Here is an 11,505-nt window from a genome sequence, read left to right as displayed (position 1 = left end):
AATGCTTGTCACTGGTGTAATTTCAAATGCAATTTCAAACAAACTAAAACTGAAAACATCCTCAGGAAGCAGTGGTGCAGTCTGGGGAAGTCCTGCCAGCTGGGTTTCAAGAGCCCTTATGTGAGCCTTAAGTGGTACTTATCTCGTTGACGTCAGTCCCACCTGGGGTCTCCTTTTCTATTCTGCAAGACCAGAAACCCAATTTTTGTGGGCATTGAAAGTGGATTTGTTACAAACACACATAATCCAGCTCACATATATTTATTTCAGCAGTGCCTTGTGGGCATTATACATGGAAATCAAGCTGTCAGATAGTTAATTGGTACTTGGGAATCAGAGTAAAGAGAATTCGTTAATATACTGTGAAGCATTTCTACCCAATTTGGTGACAGCCTCACCAGAGACACCACAATGCTCGAGTCTGCATTGCCAAGACTCTCTTTTCTGGATGGGATGTGAATGGACATTGTCCATGCCTGGGGTTGGTTACCCAGTTGTTTGCTACATGCGATCAATTCCTTCCTTTCTGACACAAAGATTTTTACCAACCAGGACCAAGTAATCATCTAATACTGCAAAATTTATCAGATAAAATACAGAATGCTCAGTTAAACTTGAATTTCAGGCAAATCATATTTTTAGTATAAATATGTTCCCAAACTGAGCAGACATTCTCTATTTTTATTTACTAAATTGGGGAACCCCAAAACTTCATTCCTGAGCTTCCTTTCATATTACTTTGATTGGAGTTTTGGGTGTTCCCAAATTTTCTTAACACACACATACCATTTCTTTCTTTACTCATAAAAGGCTAATAACATTCATTATGAGTGGATTTATTGATTTGACTTTTAGAGTACAACCTTCCCTGATTTACAATTCGTGTGTGTGCTGGGGTGGAAGAGTGGGTCTTATTATCATTGCCATGTACCAACAGCAGCTGTTGAGACAAATTGCATTAATTAGAGTTGTTTAAAGCAATATACACCATTGGGGAAAGGGTAAAGGACTAGTATAAATGAGTTCCAATAAGATCACTTTTACCGTATAGCTGAATGATTATATTGAGGAAAAGGGAAATAAGAATTCTACTACGGGAGAAGGGTGATTTTAGAGAAGGGAAAACTTTGAGTGTAAGGCAGATCTGGGGAGTGGAGCTTTGTAGTTGGGACTAAGAGTATTATTGGTCTCAAAGGAGAACATTAGGATGTTAGGGATGCAGAGCAGAAGGCAGGAAGAAGTCTAAGAACGTTTGAATATTTCAGGTATGTGTATAAGGCTGGCCCTAGATGCCTGGGGAGCTGGAATCCCTTTCTTCTGTTGTCTTCTGTTCTGTTAGGTCCTCTGGTCCAACCTGACTGGTCAGGTTGTTATTTATTAGTACTATTCTTTATATGCATTTGGGTCAAGTAGACCCAATTTTGTGGTCTAGTTGGGAATCTCACCATACTATATAACATCGTTTTTATGAGATGTGGTACACATTTCAAACAACTGAAATAAAAACAGAATGTTGGAACACAACTTGGTCAGGCTGGGTATGGCTTATCCACCTGGTGGGTATTGAATTCAGGTAGAAGGACTGGTCACAGTATAATGTATTATATTGTATCACACTGAATATACATAAAAAACTAGATCTTATGTATTCAATTCAATTCAACTCAATTACATTACATTACATTCAACAACTGTTGACAACTCTTCTGCAAATGCAAAGATAATCTCTTCTAAAGAGAGGTGGAATGGGTAAGATAACAGTGCATATTTGAGTATTGTGTTAGGTGTGTGGGGTCAAAGGTAAACAAGATCTTGCTCTGTCTTGAAGGTGTTTACAAATACTACAAAACAGGACTAAAACCACTATTATAAAGAAGGGAATTAATAATACAGGAGATAACATATGTGAAAAGTGTTTTTGCAAATGTCAGGTTCTGTGGGGGTTGTTCTAGAAAAGGCCTTTGGATTCCTGACCTCTCTTTTTTACCCCTAATGAGGGTTAACGGAAGTAAACTGAGTCGTTGACAGACTCAAGGATGGAGGTCATGAATTCCTGGTGGCCACAAGACCTTTGGCAACTTACCTTCAGCCTCGGCTTTCTTCCCTGTCAAATGGGGATTACCATTATTTCTTTCAGGGTTACTGAATGGATGCAGCAGGTACTGAGTGAAGCACCCAGCATTGATCTCGGCAGGACTAAGGGCTCAATAAAGCATACTTCTTAGTAGGCGCTTGTTGTTAACTTCTCTGAGAAGGGAACACTTTGTTTGGGACTACTTTACAAGAGCCTACTTAGAGGCACTCCTAAGCCGCACAGTTCACACCAGGAATATCCTGCAGCCTCCGACGTGCACCCTTTGCCCTCTCCAAGGACCAGAGAAATTCGGCTCTTCCAGCGAAAACAGTGCCCTGGCCGAAGGCACCGAGGAACTGCTGCCACAAAAGGCCAGGCTTCGAAGAGGGACAGCAGGACTGGGGGGGGGGGGGGTCTCCGGAGGGGTCCCAGGAGCCCGGACCAGAGCGGGACGCAGCCCGGCCACTCGGCTCGGAACGCGAGAGCCGAGGCCGGGACGTGCGCGCCTAGGGGCGTGAGGCGTCGGCATAGGGTGTCGGTGCCAGCGGAGGCGGGGCGAGCACATCTCCCCGCCGCCCAATCCCCAGCCCTCGTCGCGGCCTCATGAATAAGCAACAAAGCGAAGCGTCCTCCTCCTGGCGTCCCAGACGGCTGAGGGAGCCGCCGCAGCTGCAGGGGCCGCGCCGGGGATGCCCAGCGCGGGCGCCGCCGCTCTCCTCCGCGCGCTGCTCGGCTGAAGGCGCACAGGTGAGCACGGGCCCGGCTCCTGCCGCTCGAGCGGCCGCGCCTGCAGACGGGGCTCCGCGCAGAGACGGAGCCGGAGCCCGGGGCGGCGCGGGGTCGCCCCGGGAGCGCTGCGGTCCGGGGAGGGCGGCAGCCCGGGGCGCTCCAGGCGTGCGCCCAGAGCCCCCACCGGAACGCTGTGCCCCGACGCGGGGTGCGCGGGGGGCAGCTCGGGGCGCGCTGGGCGCGGCGCGCAGGCCTCGGAGGACTCGCCGCACTCCTCGCTCCAGCCCAGCCTCCCGGCTCCGCACCAGCGCGCGGGCCTTTGTGCTGGCGGGGCTTGCAGGGCTGGCTGCTTTTGTGTGGGCTTTTCTTTCTTCTCTCCCTCCCCTCCCAGTCTCTCGGCGGTGGTAGAGAAGTTCCTGAAGACTCTGATCAGCTCCTTTCAGAGAGCATCGATCGCTGTGTCCCCGATGCCAATCAGTGTCCAGCAGCCGAGGAGCGAAAGGGGGCTGCGGTGGCCACTGAAATGTGTTCTGCTACTTTGCAGAAGACCAACAGTTGAGTGTTTAGTGCAGAAATGTCACGGAACCTCCTTGCTCAGACCCTGACCGGTCCTCCAGGACACGGCAGGAGGATGCTGCTTGGAAAGGTCGCTTAACTGGAAAGAGGGCTTGTGGGTTAGACACGGAGGAGGTCAGGCTCTGCCTGAGACCACGGAATGGCTGGGAGGTGTTGCCTGGAGGTGCCTAGATAGCAAATGTGCCTCCTGGTCACGGACAGAGCCCGACCTGCGTAGATTCCAAATATGTAAGCCATGGCTGGTGAGCGGGCTGAAGGTAGCCGGAGTGAACAAAATATAGGACTCTCAAGAGTTTGGAGTTCTCAAAGATGAGAAATCTTTGCCTTCCCGAGCCGAGCCCAAGGACCTGCCGGGATCTTAGCACCTAATTTCTGTGCAGAGGAGAGAAGACAGGATGCTTTAAAGTGTCTGCATTCTGTCTCTGGAAGTTTTAGTTCCAAACTTAAGGGGGAGCAGGAGTGGTTCACAAAACCATCCATAGAGCTCTGAAGGACTTCTCTAGGAAGCAACATGTGTGGTGAGAATTTGCCTGCCTCCCCTTCTTTTTAGTGTATTTCCTTGATCACACATGACGCTGTTGGACTCTAAGGAGTATTATTGAAGCCAAGCTTATTTAAAGTCATTGACTGATTTCTCCTCACTTGCCGGCAGAAACCCTCTGTAGCATCTATTGAAAGAAACTCACAACCGGGGTTAGATTTCACAGTAGTACAGCATTGCTGCTTTTACACACAGTAGTGATTTAAGAGTGATCTGACTTACACATATGCCTAAGGTAGAGCTGTTGGGTTTGTCATAATAATGAACCAAGCACTTATGCGGCTGACTTGATATTGATTGTGTTTATTCACAAAATTCCCAAGACTCACCAAGTCTAAGGTAGCTACGGCAACAGAGCCAATTAGGGAAACGTGGATTTGTCTTTGTTTTCATAGGAGGCTCCTTATCTTACATTCTGGTGTTTCCTGCTAGACTTTTTAATATCATAATTTGCTATTACAGAAATGGGTTAATGCACAGATAGAACCAAATTGGGAAGATAGGCTTACCTGTTATAGAAAATTTCCACTTTTGAACCAAAGGTATACTTATTCTTTATTTAGCAGATGTTTGCCTGAAAAGTTGTGTATGGAATTGAATTTTTTGTTTGTTGAATTTTTTTTCCCTTACATAAGGAAGCTGGGTTTAATCTCTGTAGAATGAAAACTCATTCTATAATTAAGATGTGTGGTCAATCCTGTTTTCCCATATTGTGTTTACGGGTGATTGTAAGAAAAGTATCTGAATCAAGTTTCAGCTTGAAATGTGAGATGTTATGTTTATTCCTTGAAATGTCTACCTGGGGATTACTTTCTCCAGTAAAATCGGGTTTACTTTCTCCATGTCAAATCAGGTCATGGAAGAGAATTGTATGATGGATGGAGAAGAGCTTGTTGACCAAGATGGATTAGGATAGGATTCTGCAACCATCAGGCAATTCCCAGGTCACTTGGTCTACGTGAGAAGCCAAAGGAGGAAGCTCCATGGAAATATCTACAGGGAAAAAAGACACTATGGATGTTTCAAATTGCTCACATTTCGGTAGTTTGAGGGGATCGTATGTCAATATCACATTAATATATCTTAAATTGAATGATACTTAAAACTTTTTCCTCAAACTGTTTTCATGTCTGTTATCATGTTTTGTCTCTTGTCCACCCTTTGAAGAAAACAGAATGAGCATTGTTACCTCCATCTTGCAACAAGGCAGCTGAGTTTCAGTGATTTGCCCAAGGTAGAGCTGGAACTTGAAGCCAGTATTTAAATCTTCAGTTCAGCTTCTTTTCCCAGGGATAGGATGATGCACTAGAGGCCACAGGCACTAACATCTTCATTGGTCTGCAGTGCTGCATTGTGGAGAGAACAAAGCTCTTGGGCTCGGTATGTATAACCTAGTTGTGGTCTGCGGGGATGGTAAAGCACTTTGCTGGTAGTTGCCAGTGTAACCTTCTTGACCCCAGCTTACTCATCCTCTTCCCTGTCAGCACTGATGCTGCTTTGCTCCTAGGGAACCAGGCTTTTCTTTCTAGTTATTCTGTTCTCCCTTCTTCCACTGTGGCCAAACATGCTGCTGAAAGGATCCTCTGTCATTCCAGCTACTCAATTTAAAGTGAAGGATGATGAGGTCCAGATGATCTTAAAGCCAATATATTAGGCCAATGACAGTTATCAGTAGCACAGTGAGTCAGAAATGGGGTACCGTAATGCCATGTGCCACAGCTGGGTCAATAGGGTCAGAATCTTGATAAGCTTGGCTTTAGACAAATTAAATAGCATTGGCGAGAGAACCTTAAGGATTAAAAAGGTAGGACAATGACAAGTTAATTATTGAGGATCAGGGGATGTACAAAATGGAAAGATAATTAAGACACAAACAAGGGACAGAGTTTTCCTTTTCCCCTCATCAATCAAAGAATCACTAATTGGTTTTTATTTTTATTTTTAATTTATTTTTTAAGTTTATTTATTTACTTATTGTGAAAGTGTGTGAGAGAGAGTTAGAGAGAGAGAGAGCAAGAGCAAGTGGGGGAGGGACAGAGAGAGAGGATCCCAAGCAGGCTCCGTGTTGTCAGCACAGGGCTGGATGTGGGCAGGGCTGGATGTGAGGCTCCATCTCACGAGCCATGAGATCATGACCTTGAGCTGAAAAACCAAGAGTATGACGCTTAACCTACTGAGCTACCCAGACACCCCGCTAACAGGTTTTTAAAAGATGAGATGATAATTGGGAAGCAAGTCGACCTGAAGCTCTGAGACTCGTCACTTGTAAATGCTGATCTATTTTTTTTTTAATGAAATTAACTCTGAAAACCTAAAATATAGCAGAAGTGAGAATGCAGGTAATTATTACTATTATTAAAATGATACATGGAATAAGTAGCCAAAATTGGCCAGGTCTGAACAAAATACACATTTAGACATGGATAGACCATGCAATTTCATTGAAAATCTTACAGTATAAAATGGAGACTCTGAGCATTCTTTTTCACACTCTTAAACAGTTATTTACATTCGCTTCACTGCAGCAAATATTTATTGAACACCTCCTCTCCATGCCTACCATTATTAGTAATTATATGGCAGACAAAGGAAGCTAAAACACCAGTGTTTGCATGCAAAGGACCGAATCTCATTTGAGGTGGCAAGACTTACGGACGTGATGATTTGTGCCAGAGAAGTTGGGAGAAGGATGGGAAGAGATTGGGCCAGGCATTTTTGTGACAGCAGTTAGTAAACAGGATGTGGGGGGAAGGCGGCAGGGTTTAGATACCTGGGTAGGGAAGGAGGGAGTGTTCTGGCTAGTGCAGTGTTGTGAGCAAAACTTAGGAACCTGGAATGAGGATGGCAGGTAAGAGGGCAATATACTCGGCTGGTGATGGTTTGTAGGGGAGTTAGTGGTGTGGGTTGTCTTATAGATATGGAATTTGGCGGTTGTAAACTTCGTGACATTAAAGGATGCGTTGGGCAAAAGGGGGCAACATGAAGTTTGACAATTCACAAGTTCAGAAACTAGGCTCACGTAGGCAGGTTAATTGTCCTCTGTAAACCTGTCACTTTCTCAGCTAATAAAAAATGGAGATAATGATAGATTAGGTTGTTGTTAGGATTAAATAAGGTAATTTACATAAGGCACTCACAACACCTGGCATGTAGCATCCTCCAAATGGTGGCCATTTTTGATTGGTTATTGTCATTTTTATTGTTAAGAATAAGCCATCTGGATTGTGTAAAATGGATTGGAGAGAAGAGAGTTTGAACAGGATCATCGGTTGAAAGGCAATTAAAATAGTAACAGTCCAGTGAGGTGATGAGAAGGCCAATTCCAAGAGACATTATGGGGGAAGGATCCACAGAAGTTGTGAAATCTAGACTATAGAGAAGAGTTCAGGATGACACCAAAGTTTAGGTGAAGAAGACGGTGCGTTTGAGGTGGTATCCAAGTTTCTTCCAGGGGACAGTGAAAATCTAAGATGAGGCAGCTTTCTTCCCCAAACTCTATACCAGCTACTTACGGTATTTGTGTTTATCCCAAGAAAAGGAAAATATCAGGGAGATTGTTACCAGCTTTTTGGCATTCTCTATAGGCCTCCTGTATCTTGAGTACTCTTAGGGCAATGTTCATGTTCCTTACATACTACCCATGGAACTCATTTCCTTTGGAAAAAAGGAAGTTTGCCAGTGATAAGAATGTTTTAACATGCTGGTTCCCTTCTGTGTCTACATGTTGGTAACACACAAAATCAGCAGTAGACATTTCAGTTGGAAATGGTGTTGAAAAAGCGTTTAAAAAAATCCTGGTTATTAAATCTAGCAAGACGGCTAAATCTGTATCTTCTTATGTTGTCTTTCATTTGTCTTTGTAACTTGACTGTGCCTCGACTTGACAAAGAAACAGGTTCTGGACTGTATCTATTTAAGATCAAAGACAATGGTTGACAGAACAGCTTATCTGCCCACTGGTGGCAGAAATGCAGTAAATTGTTCAGCGGACTGCCGAGCCATGAGGATACCCCGATAGCAAATGATAGACAAAGTGCTACTGATTTGCTCTGAAAGGCATGCTTTTCAAGCTATTATTAGAAGCCAATACCACTATCAGCAATTTGGTTAGAGTTTATTTACCTGAATTAATGTGCATGGATGGATATAGTAGAAAGAAGGAGCAGCCATGGTGTGAAAGAAAAGTTAGAGAAATATTCTTTTGTATGTTAAATGTTCTTGAATTGAGTTCATTTAAGATAACGAAGACACAGAGTACTAATTAGCAATTAAATTTCTCCACCCTCTCCTTCCCCAGAAAAGTAGGCTCTGGACATTCCTCTGTTTGTTCAGTCAATATTTACTGAGCATTCCCTCTGTGCCAGGCACTTTGCCAGGGAGGGGGTACATGTCGAGGAAAAAAAGAAAAGGCCTACAGCCTGTGATAGATAATCACAGATGATTATTTAGTTTTAGAAATATTGCCATTGTGTTGACAACGGTCAGCCTTTTCTTATTTATTCACTAACGTCATGCAGCTCTCAGTGGAGGACACCATACTCATGGGAGTGGCTGTCTGAACTTGTGCTTTGAAAGATGGAGAAAGGCCTAGAACTTGAAGGTCATTTACCAATTTATCTGAGTTGCAGGCATGTTCCCTGCTGTCATTCTTAATAGGCTGTCTTCTCTGCTTCTTTTAAAGTTCGGGCATCGCTTTGAATAGTGGGGAGAAGGAACATATGGCTGCAATACACAGACATAGAATAGGCTTGCAGTTCACCCCCATTTTTTCTCTAGTTGGATTTAGAAAGCAGGTGTCTGACACTTAATTACAGAAGGAAAGTCTTTGAGAGCAATGGCAGAATTCCCTTCGCACAAATTCTAAAGCTCGAGATCTAGCTGGAAATAAAACCTTAAAGGAATATTCTGTTTGGGAAAGGCAATTGAGGCTATGTTAAATCTCTATGGTTTGACTCCCCAAATCTGATTTGTGTATAAAATTCTCCTCTCAGTCTGCATGACTCTAGAACATATAAATAAAATGTGAAACATCTATCCAGTCATTAGAGTGCCTTGCCTACTTGATGGGACAGTTGTTGGAACATGAAAACATTTGCATTTTAATTCTATGCCCTATAGATAAAATATAAAAATGGATTCATGGAAGTAGAAGGGATTTATAAGATTATTTTGTTTAACTCTTCATTTTATCAAAGGAAAAACTGAGGCCATTTGCACAATATCCCATAGCAAGTTCTAGTAGCAAGAAAGCTAGGATTCAGGAATTGTTTTTCTCCTTCTAGTCCATATCCCTCTAAATAATACTGTCATTCATGATGGCCTGTTTTTTTCAGGTTTTTATCCAGAAGCATGGGATCATGTAGACCAAGTTTTTAGGCCACACCCTACATTGTCTGGGATGTTTAGTAAGATTTCATTGAATGGCAAAAATATTTGTTCAGAAGAGGGCAGCTCTTTGAATAGATCGGAGTGTTCTTTAGCTTTTACATATGTTTCATAGTTCAAGTTGTACAAAGACGTAGTTTCATCAATGGTGAACATTCTTGTTTACAGTGCTCCTATATTTTTGTCTTTTTTTTTTAATTTTATTTTTTACATTTATTTATTTATTTTTTGAGAAACAGACAGCACAAGCGGGAGATGGGCAGAGAGAGAAGGAGACACAGAATCCAAAGCAGGCTTCAGGCTCCGAGCTGTCAGCACAGAGCCCGATGAAGGGCTTGAACTCACAAACTGTGAGATCATGACCTGAGCTGAAGTTGGACACTCAACCGACTGAACCACCCAGGCGCCCCCTATATTTTTGTCTTAAGGGAGGCAGCAAGCCAGATACTATTACTAAATGTATTACCTGGCTACGAAGTGGGATTCTTTAGGGGTCATCTAAAGTATGATGATAACTGATGTTCAGAATGTTGACATGTCTTGGCACATGCTAGTCCCCCTTTTTCAAGTATCTTTCCCATATTCTCTCCTTTTAAAATGATGCTAGCTCCCTGTATGTCATTTAATATTTTAATAAAATTGTTGCAGACTCTCATCCCACATAGAGGGAAACTTACCATCCCTCTCACTATCTCTGAAGATGCTTGAGGGGGTGTAGTGACTTCTATTTCTCCTAGTCACCTCTGGCTTCAGTTTTCTTCTGTTGCTAAATTTATGATCCTTGATATGTGCTGGTCCTTTTCTGCACATGGCACCTCATGACTTCTTCTCATTCCTGTAGTCTCCCAAAGTACTGTGGATTCAAGATTTCTGTGTGACAAATTGTCCCTAACGTGGTGGCAATCAATGGTTATAATTTCATCCCACTTGTGTGCATTAGGAATTTGGGAGTAGCTTAGCTGGCTGGTTCTGGCTCAAGGTCTCTTAAGCAGTTATGGTCAAGATGCTACAATTGTCTGAAGGCTTGAGTGGGGCTGGGAAGATGACTTCAAAGGTGACTCATTCATGTGGTGCTGGTGGTTTGTCAGGAAGCCTCAGCTCCGAATCTGGGGATTCCTCTTTCTTCATGTAGAAAAATTCAGCCTTCTGTTTTCTCTTCACCTGTCTAGATCATGCTGTAAAGACTTGACCTTTTCTTGGTCTCAGAAAGACCTACAGACTAAACAGGGAAGCTTTGAGCTTCTTAAGGGGAGACGGACCAATGAAAACTTACTTTTTATACTTTATGTGTGCACATTATGTGCTTAACCCAAATACTTTAATGATTACACATGAAAGAAAGAAAAAAATTCAACTTTTATAAAGATTACGTTTTTATTCTAGAATTTTCATTCTTAGGTTTAATTTCCTAGAACATCTACAGCATCTGAGAGATTTCTGATGATGGAAAAAGAAAGAGCCCAAACAGCAAAGTAGATTAAAAAAACCCCGAAACTCATAAATTTTGGGGGGGGGATTAGTAGTTTTGCTATAGTTTTAGTTTTAATGAGAGTGTGAGTAGTTTTTAAAAAAATGCAACAAATCTTAATCTAACGATAATGTGTATTCAGGAAATGTTGCTAATTTAAAATGTATTTCATTTTCTTAAAAAGTTTTTTTTCTTAAAAACACCAATTTACATTAACTCTTTTACCATGTCTACTCCTTAGTTTTTGAAACATCAAGGGTTTGCCTTTAATTTTTATGGTTGTTACCGAGAAAAGAAATCATTTAAGTGTTTTAAAGAGGAATTTTAAATGAAAATCATTTACATACTTAAAAAACCTCTTTTTAAAAGTTTATTTATTTATTTTGAGAGAGAGAACAAGCAGGGGAGGGGCAGAGGATCTGAAGTGGGCTCTGTGCTGACAGCAGAGAGCCTGATGAGGGGCTCGAACCCACAAACTGTGGGATCATGACCTGAGCCGTAGTCAGACGCTTAACCGACTGAGCCACCCAGGCGCCCCTACTTTAAAAAACTCTTGCATGGAACTGGTATTCAGTGTTTTATGATGATGTCTTATAAGTTTTAAACCATAGTTGAAAGATCTCTGAATGTAATGTAAATAAATGTAAGGTTTACTTTCTGTATCTTGGACATATTGCCATTTTGGTAGTCATTTGCTTATGTGATTAATAGAGGAATTTGGGGAGAATATTG

At 42.6% G+C, this 11,505-nt stretch overlaps 1 protein-coding gene across 3 annotated transcripts in view; it reads left to right on the top strand.

Moving 5' to 3' along the window:
- Positions 1-2,720: 2,720 nt before the first annotated feature.
- The window catches only part of ARMH4 (armadillo like helical domain containing 4), a 125,910-nt gene continuing 117,125 nt past the window's right edge, over positions 2,721-11,505 (top strand). For 2 of the 3 annotated variants that reach the window (XM_007095242.3, XM_042989789.1), the window contains exon 1: positions 5,227-5,300. The gene's annotated coding sequence lies outside the window, so the exon portion shown is untranslated. Of the gene's footprint in view, positions 2,822-5,226; positions 5,301-11,505 lie in introns of those variants that run through there. The other variant, XM_042989788.1, reaches the window with a different exon arrangement.

Source organism: Panthera tigris, chromosome B3 (genome assembly GCF_018350195.1).
Source record: "Panthera tigris isolate Pti1 chromosome B3, P.tigris_Pti1_mat1.1, whole genome shotgun sequence".
Taxonomy (NCBI): Eukaryota; Metazoa; Chordata; class Mammalia; order Carnivora; family Felidae; genus Panthera; species Panthera tigris.
Note: the sequence above shows the minus strand (reverse complement) of the source record. Positions and strands in the feature narration are given on the sequence as shown.